Here is an 11,491-nt window from a genome sequence, read left to right as displayed (position 1 = left end):
GGGGGGCGCAGTTGGCGGCTGTAGAAGGCAAGTGGCTGCCACGCGCCATTGACCCACTGCTCGAACACGGCTCCGACCGCATGGTCGGAAGCGTCGGTGGTGAGCGCGACCCGGGCATCGGCCCTCGGGTGCGCGAGCAGGGTGACGTCAGCGAGCGCGTTTTTCGTGGCGTCGAAGGCGGCTGACGTGTCAATGGTCCAGGCTACGGCCATCTTGCCGGATTTACCTCGAAGGGAATCGTATAGGGGCTTCATGAGGGCTGCAGCTCTGGGGATGAACCTGTTGTAAAAGTTCACCATCCCGAGGAACTCCTGGAGGCCCTTGATGGTTTTAGGGCGGGGGAATTGCTGGACGGCCTGCACCTTGTTGGGCAGGGGGACGGCCCCAGCAGGGGTGATGTGGTGGCCGAGAAAATCGATCTCGGCTAGGCCGAATTGGCACTTCGCTGGGCTGAGGATAAGCCCATGTTGGGCTAGGCGCCCGAACAAGATGCGAAGGTGTTCGAGGTGTTCCTGTTTGGAGGAGCTGGCCACAAGAATGTCGTCTAGATAGACGAATAGAAAGTTCAGGTCCCGGAGGACTGAGTCCATAAGGCGCTGGAAAGCCTGGGCTGCATTCTTGAGGCCAAAGGGCATCCTCAGGAACTCGAACAGGCCGAATGGGGTGATGAAGGCCGTTTTGGGGATGTCTGCGGGGTGTACGGGGACTTGGTGGTAACCGCGCACCAGGTCGACCTTGGAGAAGACGGTTCGTCCGGCCAGTCGGGCCGAGAAGTCCTGGATGTGCGGCACCGGGTATCGGTCGGGGGTGGTGGCGTCGTTGAGGCGGCGGTAGTCCCCGCAGGGGCGCCAGCCTCCGCTGGGCTTGGGGGCGATGTGGAGGGGCGAGGCCCAAGGGCTGCTGGAGCGGCGGATGATGCCGAGTTGCTCCATGGTGGTGAACTCGGCCCGCGCGATTTCCAGCTTGGCCGGATCGAGTCTGCGGGCGTGGGCCGAGACCGGGGGGCCGGTGGTGGGGATATAGTGCTCCACACCGTGTTTGGCGGCTTTGGCCGAAAAGGTCGGGTTAGTGAGGGCGGGAAACTCGGCTAGTAGTGCCGAGTAGTCGTCCATGGCTCTGGCGAGGCAGTAGGTCATCAGGCCGGCCGAACGGGCCGGGGTGACTGCGCCAGGGATGGGGGCCATAGTGTTGATGTCGACGAGGCGGTGCCTCAGAATGTCGACGAGGAGGCCGTGGGCGCGTAGGAAGTCGGCGCCGATGAGTGGGCAGAGGACCTTGGCTGTGAGGAACTCCCAGCGGTAGCGGCGGCCTGCGAGGTCGAGGGTGACCATGCGGGTGTCGTATGTGCGGATGTCAGAGCCATTGGCTGCAGCCAGCGTGACGCCCCGTGCGCCGCGTTGGATTTCGAGGGCGGAGGCGGGGGTGATGCTGTGCTGGGCTCCTTTGTCGCACAGGAATCGGCGGTTGGTGCTGTCGTCGGTGACGTACAGTAGGGGCCCCTTTTGCCCCGCGGCCATCGTGGGGGCCGGTGCGGGGGAGGGTTTGAAAGAGCACGGTGGCCTGCAACGTTGGGCCCTAGTGCCAAAACGGGTGTGGTAGTAGCAGTGACCCGGAGTGGAAGGGCGGTCGGGCCTAGTGAGCCGGGGGGACCGCGTGGTCGTTGCCGTGAGGTCGGGCGGGCGGTCTGCGCGGAGAGCAGCCGGTCGGCCTTTTCGGCTATCTCGTTCAGGTCCATGGAGCCAGACTCCACAATGAGTGGGCGGATGCTGGCGGGGAGCTGCCGAATGAAAAGCGTACGAAAGAGGGCACCGGGTTTTTTGTCGTCCGAGAGGGACAGCATATGGGAAAGCAGGTCTGATGGTGAAGCGTCACCAAGGCCTGGGAGGTCGAGGAGTTGGCAGTTGCGCTGGTAGGAGGATGCCTGAAATTTTTTAAGGAGCGCGGCCTTCAGATGTTCGTACTTGCCTTCCTCTGGTGGATCCTGCAGCGCTGCCCAAACCTTAGGGACTGTGGCGCTGGTGAGAGAGGCGACGAGGTAGTCGTACTTCGTGGCGTTGACTATAATGCTTCTCAGCCGGAACCTGGACTCGGCTTGAACGAACCAGGCCTCGGCCAGGTTCTCCCAAAAGTCCGGTAGTTTAACCGTGACTGCGTTTGTATCCGCCATGCTAGCTTAGGATTCGTCCTGAGCGTCGGGGTCACCAGTGTTGAGATACCGCGGCAAACGTGGGAGTCGAGACCAGGGTTGATGGAACACAACTGCTTTAATTTACATCATGGCAAAACAAGTGCTTAAAAAGCCCACGCAACCACTTAAATACTCCCGAGACAGGAAGTGCTCCCGGCAGCCTGTCCCTGCGGGAAACAAGTTGCCGGAGGAAGGGGCCCACGGCTGGGGGCGGCTGCTGCTGGCAGTGCGCGTGCGTAAACTGTCCGTGCCGCCGTGAGCGGATTATGTCCAATGGTGGCGTGTCGCCACAGGGTAACATTAACTACCTTCCAATCCATGGGTACTGTTCCAGATTCCATCGAATGTTGGAAGATGATCAGCAATGCATCTACTACTTCTAGGGCCAGTTCCTTAAGTACTCTAGGATGTAGATTATCAGGCCCTGGGGATTATCGGCCTTCAATCCCATCAATTTCCCTAACACCATTTCCCTACAAATACTGATTTCTTTCAGTTCCTCCCTTTCATCAGACCCTATGTTCCCCAACATCTCCGGGAGGTTATTTGTGTCCTCCTTTGTGAAGACAGAACCAAAATATGTATTTAATTGGTCTACCATTTCTTTGTCCCCATTATAAATTCCTCTGATTCTGACTGCAAGGGACCTACGCTTGACTTCACCAATCTTTTTCTCTTCACATATCTATAAAAGCTTTTACAGTCAGTTTTTATGTTCCCTGCAAGCTTACTCTCATATTCAATTTTCCCCTTCTTAATTAATGCCTTTGTCCTCCTTTGTTGAATCCTAAACTGCTCCCAATCCTCAGGTTTACTGCTTTTTCTGGCCAATTTATATGTCCTCTCCTTGGATCTTATGCTATCCCTAATTTCCCTTGTTAGCCACGGTTGAGTCACCTTTTTTGTTTTATTTTTATGCCAAACTGGGATGAACAAATTCTGTAGTTCATCCATGCGGTCTTTGAATGTTTGCCATTGCCTTTCCACCGTCAACCCTTTGAGTGACATTCCCCAAACAATCCGACCCAACTCGCGCCTCAGACCATCGTGGTTTCCTTTATTTAAATTCAGGACCCTAGTCCCTGAGTCAACTACTTCATTCTCCATCTTAATGAAGAATTCGATCATATTATGATCGCTACGACCCAAGGGGCCTTGTACAACAAGATTGCTAATTAATCCTTTCTCGTTACATAATACCCAGTCTAAGATGGCCTGATCTCTGGTTGGTTCCTCGACATATTGGTCCAGGAAACTATCCCATAAACACTCCAGGAATTCCTCCTCCACAGTATTGTTACAAATTTGGTTGGCCCAATCTGTATGTAGATTAAAGTCACCCATGATGACTGCTGTGCCCTTATTGCACGCTTCTCTAATTTCCCTTTTAATGCCATCCCCAACCTTCGCATTACTGTTTGGAGGTCTATATACCACTCCCACTAATGTTTTCTGCCCCTTGGTATTTCTCGGTTCTACCCATACAGATTCCACATCATCAGAGCTGATATCCTTCCTTACAATTGTGTTAATCCCTTCTTTAACCAGCAATGCTACCCCACCTCCCTTTCCTTTTTGCCTATCTTTCCTGAATATTGAATACCCCTGGATGTTGAGTTCACAGCCTTGGCCACCCTGGAGCCATGTTTCCGTAATCCCAATCAAATCATATTCGTTTAGCTCTATTTGCGGAGCTAATTCATCCACCTTATTGCGAGTGCTCCTCACATTAAGACACAAGGCCTTCCGGCTTGTTTTTTTAACGCTCTTAGACCTACTAGAATTATTATTTACTGTGGCCACGTTTGATTTAAACCGTTGATTTCTCTGACTGCCACTTTTGTTTTTCTCCTTCCTATCTTTTGCTTTTATTCTTGTTTCCCTTTCCTCTGTCCCCCTGCTCAGGTTCCCAAACCCCTGCCATTTTAGTTTAAACCCTCCCCCAGAGCACTAGCAAACACTCCCCCTAGGACATCGGTCCCGGCCCTGCCCAGGTGTAAACCGTCCAGTTTGAACTGGTCCCACCTCCCCCAGAACCGGTTCCAGTTTCCCAGGAATTGGAATCCCTCCCCCTCGCACCATTCCTCTAGCCACGTATTCATCTGAAATATCCTTCTATTTCTACTCTGACTAGCACGTGGCACTGGTAGCAATCCTGAGATTACTACCTTAGAGGTCCTATTTTTTAATTTACCTCCTAACTCCCTATATTCAGCTTTTAGGACCTCATCCTGTTTTTTACCTATATCGTTGGTACCTATATGCACCACGACAACTGGCTGTTCACCCTCCCCTTCCAAAATGTTCTGCAGCCGCTCGGAGACATCCTTGACCCTTGCACCAGGGAGGCAACACACCATCCTGGAGTCTCGTTTGCAGCTGCAGAAACTCCTATCTATTCCCCTTAAAATAGAATCCCCTATTACTATAGCTCTACCCCTCTTTTTCCTCCCGTCCTGTGCAGCAGAGCCACCCCTGGTGCCAGGAAGCTGGCTGCTGCTGCCTTCCTCTGATAAGCCATACCCCCCAGCAGTACTCAAAGTGGTGTATCTGTTTGAGAGGGGGATGTCCACAGGGGACCCCTGCACTACCTGCCTGCGCCTAGCACTCTGTCTATTGGTCACCCCTTCCCTTTCTGCCTGTCCAACCTTTGCCTGCGGTGTGACCAACTGCTTAAACGCGTTATCCACGACTTCCTCAGCATCGCGAATGGTCCAGTATGTATCCATTCGCAGCTCTAGCGCCGCAATGCGGTCTGCCAGTAGCTGCAGCTGGATACACTTCCTGCACACATAGTTGTCAGGGACACAGGAAGTGTCCCTGAGTTCCCACATAGCACAGGAGGAGCAGATCACGGGGCCCGGCTGTCCTGTCATGAGTTTCCCTTTAATTAATTGAAATTAAATTAAATCAAATCAATCCCACCAATTACACTACAGTTAAATGGTATATTTAATGGCCCTGGTTTACCAACAGTCCCCGCTACACCACAGAGACTTTAGAAACTATAAACCACAAAGTTAAGGTTTAAAAAGAGAGAAATACTCACCAACCAATCACTTACCTGCTTTCTGGTGACGTCACACTTCGATTACTTTTTACTTCTCTCCCTCTCTGAGTTCGGAGATTAGTACGCTCTGGGTCCTACCTGGTCGCTGGGGCCTCTTTATATCACTGCTCCTCCGAGATTCCCGCCGCCACTCTGGGGCCTACATGGTCTCTGCGGCCTCTTTATATCACCGCTCCTCCCAGATTCCTGCCACCGCTCTGGGGCCTACCTGGTCTCTGGGGCCTCTTTATATCACCGCAAGTCTGAGATTCCCTCCGCCGCTCTGAGGCCTACCTGGTCTCTGGGGCCTCTTTATATCACCGCTCCTCCGAGATTCCTGCCGCCGCTCTGGGGCCTACCTGGTCTCTGGGGCCTCTTTATATCACCGCAAGTCCGAGATTCCCGCCGCCGCTCTGAGGCCTACCTGGTCTCCTGTCTCTTCTTTCTGTGTATTGGGAGCCGTGGATGAGACTCCGAATGTGATTGTTCCATTAAAACATGGTGCTTCTTCTTCATGTACTTGTCGTGTAATGTGGGATGTCCCTTTGCTTATTTCGTGTCCCAGCAGTAATCCCACCTTCATGGTGAAGTTTCCCTGTAAATTAAGCAGAAGCCTGGTCGTCACCGGAGGTTAGTTTATCTCCGGTGTTTATTCCATTGTTCCTGTGGAATTTAAGATCAGATGGGTTATTGTTGTACCGTTTTAATTGGGTCCAATGTTTCCATCTACCCTTTCCCCTCATATCTATACATGCGCACGTATCGCTGGTCATGATAACCTCAAATGGTCCGGTCCATCTAGGTGAGAATCCCGATCTCTCTGGCAATATTTTAACAAATACCTGCTCGCCCACCTTGGGTAGGGGCTCCGAGGCCCCCTGCTTTTGTGTATTTTTATCTCTGATGTCTTGTTCTTTAACTTCTTGTTTGAGCTCCTTCAATTGATTATCCAATGTTTGTATGTATTTCCTCATTTTATCTTTTAAGGGTCCCAGTCCCTCGCTACCAGATGCTACTCCTTCCAGCAGACACACTGCTCGTCCAGTCCTGAGTTCATATGGTGTCAGTCCGGTCACCCTGTGATCCTTTTTCCATATTCCATCTCTACCTTTGGCTGTGCCTCTTTGTCCACTGCTCCTGCTCCTCCATTTCGGTCTCCTCTTGGATTCTTTTAATGTTCACTTCCTCTGCTGTTATTCTACCTGCTGCTCTTGCTGCCTGATCAGCTAGCATATTTCCTTTTTGTTGCTCGCTCACTATCTTGCGGTGTGCCTTTATTTTAATCACTGCTACCTCTTCTCCTTTTACCGCTTCTACTAGGTCTCTCACTACCTCCTCATGCTGTATTTGTCCTCCTCCGGAGGTTACATATCCTCTCCTATTCCACGCTATCATATAATCATGCACTACCCCAAATGCATACCTACTGTCTTGTGTATATATTTACTCGTTTTCCTTTTGCCAATTTCAATGCTTCCGTGAGAGCCACTAGTTCTGCTACCTGCGCTGAGGTTCCTCCTTCAAGCCCTCCCTTTGTGACTGTTTCTCTGTTCTCGGATACTACTGCCTAACGAGTGGGTGGCTCCCCATTTATATATCGGCGAGATCCGTCTACAAAAAAGGAGTTTTTGGGATTGTCAAGGGGTGATTCTGATACGGTTCTTCTGACCTCCTCTTCGATTACTAACTGACACTCGTGTGCCTCACCCTCTGATAGCATTCCCTCTGCGGGGTTGACTCTATGTTCCCTTATAATCTGGACTGATCTGTCCTTGGGTATCAATACTGCTTCCCAAGCTGCCCTCCTTCTGTCTGATACAGCCTTCATTTTGCCTGTGTTTAGCAGGTCCACACTGTGTGTTGTGTGTGTAATATCAGCTGTCCTGACATAGTGACGGGCTCGCATATCTGCACCGCCCATGTGGCGCAGTCGAGGGCCGCCACGCATCTCGCCATTCTTTTAGCCACGGGGGTTTGTTGGGTGGAGTAATAGGCAATTGGCCTCATAACTCCCCCGTACTCTTGGGTGACTGCAGCGTTATAGAAGTTCCCGTCTATACTATAGTATATATGGAATGGTTTGACTATATTTGGCAATCCTAGTGCGGGTGCGGACGTCAGGGCTGCTTTTAATTTTGCATAAGCCTCGTCCTGCTCCGATTCCCATTCTATCTTATCAGTGGCGGGTCTCCCCCTTTAACTAACTGTTGAATCGGCTCTGCTTTCCCTGCAAAGTCTGATATAAAATTCCTGCAGTAGTTAAACAGTCCCAACACTTTCCTCACTCCCCGGACGGTCACTGGCCTTGGCATGTCTTTTATGGCTGCCTTTCCTTCCTGCGGGAGTGCCTTATACCCCTGGCTCATTTCGTGCCCCAGATACTTTACTTTGGACAGTCCAACCTGTGCCTTTTTACGGTTCAATTTACAGCCAGCTTTCTTAAGTATCTGGAGGGTGGCCAGTAATGCTCCCATGTGTCCTTTGGCATCCTCTGATGCAATCATTATGTCATCGACATATTGGAGTAGGGCGCTCTGGTACTTTGATAGGTCTAACCCGTCTAAGGCTTGACTCAGTACACGGTGGAATATATTTGGACTGTTGTGAAACCCCTGCGGGACCCTGGTCCATGTATACTGTCTATCCCCGCACAGGTTCGAATCCTGTTCGTGACGCCAATTGTTGTGGAGTATTTTAAACCAACACTCGACACAAGGTTTTAGATCGATAGTCAAGTTGTCTTTATTACACCGGTGGGGAAACAGTCTGCTCTGTCTTAGCCAGACCTTTCCAAATTTTTACAGCAAACACTACATTTTTATACATTACAATACACATGGCCATCTCATGCACAATTCATTCCTGCCACCTGATTGGATCCTGGCCCACATGCATCTTCACTGATTGGTTGCCTATGCCACATTACATTAAAGTACCACCTTTATTATCGGAAAAGTATATGTCAAGCTGTTGTTGCACCTCTGACCTCTGTTTATGCCAGATGGGTCTCATCAACATTGTACTTCTGACTCATTGTCCTCCTTTCCTGCCTCTCTAGGCCTCTTTTACTTCCAACTCATTGTTTTACTTTCCTGCCAGAACAGAACTTACATCCTCTCGGCCTCTTATGGTTCCATGTCCGGCTATGTTATCTCAGCTGCCAATTCAGCAACTTAGAAAAATCTTATTACTGCAAAGTATGGTCTTTATTACACCATTCAGTGAAACTGCCAGCGATGTCAGTTTAACTCTTTCCCCACTGCAACACTCCTCCTCCCTGATTGCAATGTCTGCATCGTCCCTCTCTTTTGTGAAAACAGGCACCAAGTATTCATTAGGAACCATATTCATGTCTTCCGCTTCCACACACAGGTCACCTTTATAGTCCCTAATAGGCTCCACTTGTTTTCCTTGCCAATATTTTTTCATGCCCTCTCTTTGCTTTTCTTCTTCGAAATAGTGCCGTAGGATCTTTGACATCCACCTGAGAGAGCAGACAGGGCCTCGGTTTAACGTCTGCTCCAAAAATCGCCACCTCTGACAGTGCTGCACTCCTTCAGCACTGCACTGGAGCGTCGGCCTAGATTTTTGTGCTCAAGTCTCTGGGCTGGGACTTGAACCCACAACTTTCTGACAACTTTCCACTGGCTGACACTAAAGAACAAGCAGCTCTGACGAAAGGTCATCGACCTGAAACGTTAACTCTGTTTCTCTCTCCACTGACCCGCTGAGTATTTCCAGCAGTTTCTGTTTTTATTAAAGAAATGAGGGAGTGATTGCTGACAGGAAGAATGTTGGGTCGTCCTGCGTATGCGCACCTCCCTGGCGGCTGAGGCGAAACACCGACTCGCCCCCACCTGAGCCGCGCACGCGTACCAGATGTTGCGGCTCCGCATGCACGCCCGGTGTTCCAACCGTGGGGTTTTGTGAGCTGAGCATGCGCGTTGTGGACCGATTGGGACGGGCGATTGTGGAGCAGGAGGGAGAGCGCGGGGGCCATGCGCACATGCGCGGGACTCAGAGTCAACAGAGCGCTTTCTGCAGCGCCGGGGGCTTGTGGGTATTACAGCCGCCATTACTGCTGATCCTTTCAACCAACCTGTGCAGCAGCTGGGGCCTGAAAATCAGCTTCACTGCCCCTAGGTTCGGAAAGGGGAAAGTTAAACAACAGTTTGTCTCTGATCCTTTTCTGAACTCAATTTACAGGGTTATAGAAGTGGAGCAGTTACAGGCGGGAAGCTCAGACCAAACATCACGTCAAGATCTGAAAGAGTCACTCGATTCATCCGGACCTGAATATCATCGGCCTTTGCACATGCAAGGAGAAAGCAGCGATTGCAGAGATGTCAAACCGCACACGTGTTCAGTGTGTGGACGTGGATTCCGCCGATTGCCTGACCTGGCGAGACATGTGCACCGTCACACCGGGGAGAAACCGGGTAAAGGTGGGGACGGTGGGAAGGGATTCAGTTCCCCATCTGCATTGGAAGTTCAACGGCGCAGTCACACCAGGGACAGTCCATTCACCTGCTCCGTGTGTGGAAAGGGATTTGTTTGGTCATCCCACCTGCAAACACACCAGCGAGTTCACACTGACGAGAGACCATTTCAGTGTTCTGACTGTGGGAAGAGCTTTAAAAGCCCCCAGGATCTGAAGCGACACCAGCTTGTTCACACTGACGAGAGACCATTTCAGTGTTCTGACTGTGGGAAGAGCTTTAAAAGCCCCCAGGATCTGAAGCAACACTGGCTTGTCCACACTGATGAGAGGCCGTTTAACTGTGTTGACTGTGGGAAGGGATTCACTCAGTCATCCAACCTGCAGAAACACCAGCGCCTCCACACTGGAGAGAGACCATTCACCTGCTCCGAATGTGGGAAGGGGTTCACTGAATCATCCACCCTGCAGACACACCAGCGAGTTCACACTGGGGAGAGGGCGTTCACCTGCCCCGAATGTGGGAAGGGATTCACTCAGTCATCCAACCTGCAGAAACACCAGCGCCTCCACACTGGAGAGAGACCATTCACCTGCTCCGAATGTGGGAAGGGATTCACTGAATCATCCCACCTGCAGAGACACCAGCGAGTTCACACTGACGAGAGACCCTTTAAATGTTCTGACTGTGGAAACACCTTTAAAAGCTCCCGGGATCTGAAGAGACACCAACACCTACACACTGGGGAGAGGCCGTTCATCTGCTCCGACTGTGGGAAAGGATTTGCTCGGTCCTCCAACCTGCTGGCACACCAGCGAGTTCACACTGACGAGAGACCCTTTAAATGTTCTGACTGTGGGAAGAGATTTAAAAGCTCTGGGGAGCTGAAGAAACATCGGCTCCTCCACACTGGGGAGAGGCCGTTCACCTGCTCCGTGTGTGGGAAGGGATTCACTGTGTCATCCACCCTCCTGTCACACCAGCTTGTTCACACTGACGAGGATCCGTGAAATGTTCTGACTGTGGGAAGAGCTTTAAAAGCTCTAAGAGCCTTAAGAGTCACCAGCGTGTTCACACTGATCATCGAATCTAACAGCACAGAAGGAGGTGATTCGGCCCATCGTGTCTGTGCCGGCTCTTTGAAAGAGCTGTCCAATTTAGTCCCAAACCCCAGCTTTATCCCCAGAACTCTGCAAACTAGTCCTCTTCAAGGACATGTCCAATTACCGTTTGAAAGTTCCTGTGGAACCTGATTCCAGCATCCTTTCAGATGGTGCGTTCCAGATCTTAACAACCTTCTGTGTGAAAACAATTCTCCTCATTTCCCCTCTAGTTCTTTTAGCAAGTATTTTAAATCCGTGACCTTTGGTTACCGACCCACTTACCAGAGTGAACAGTTTCTCCCTACTTGCTCGATCAAAACCCCTCATCATTTTGAACACCTCTATTAGGTCTCCTCTTAACCTTCTCTGCTTTAAGGGGAACAATCCCAGCTTCTCCAATCTCTCCACATAACTGAAGTCCCTCATCCCTGGTACCATCCTGGTCAACCTCCTCTGTACCCTCTCCAAGGCCTTGACATCCTTCCTAAAGTGTGGTGCCCAGAACTGTACACAAGACTCCAGCTGAGGCCAAAACCCTGCAGCTGTACAAAACCCTGGTTGGACCACACCTGGAGTACTGTGAGCAGTTCTGGGCACCACACCTTAGGAAGGATATATTGGCCTTGGAGGGAGTGCAGCGTAGGTTTACCAGAATGATACCCGGACTTCAAGGGTTAAGTTACGGGGAGAGATTACACAAATTAGGGTTGTA

General features: G+C 51.1%; 1 pseudogene; it reads left to right on the top strand.

Moving 5' to 3' along the window:
* Positions 1 to 9,474: 9,474 nt before the first annotated feature.
* Positions 9,475 to 11,491, top strand: part of LOC147118742 (uncharacterized) — an 88,309-nt pseudogene continuing 86,292 nt past the window's right edge.

Source organism: Somniosus microcephalus, chromosome 4 (genome assembly GCF_052327205.1).
Source record: "Somniosus microcephalus isolate GS21.2 chromosome 4, FLI_Smic_1.0, whole genome shotgun sequence".
NCBI classification, from domain to species: domain Eukaryota; kingdom Metazoa; phylum Chordata; class Chondrichthyes; order Squaliformes; family Somniosidae; genus Somniosus; species Somniosus microcephalus.
The sequence above is the reverse complement of the archived record's forward strand: the minus strand, read 5'-3'. Positions and strand labels throughout refer to the sequence as shown.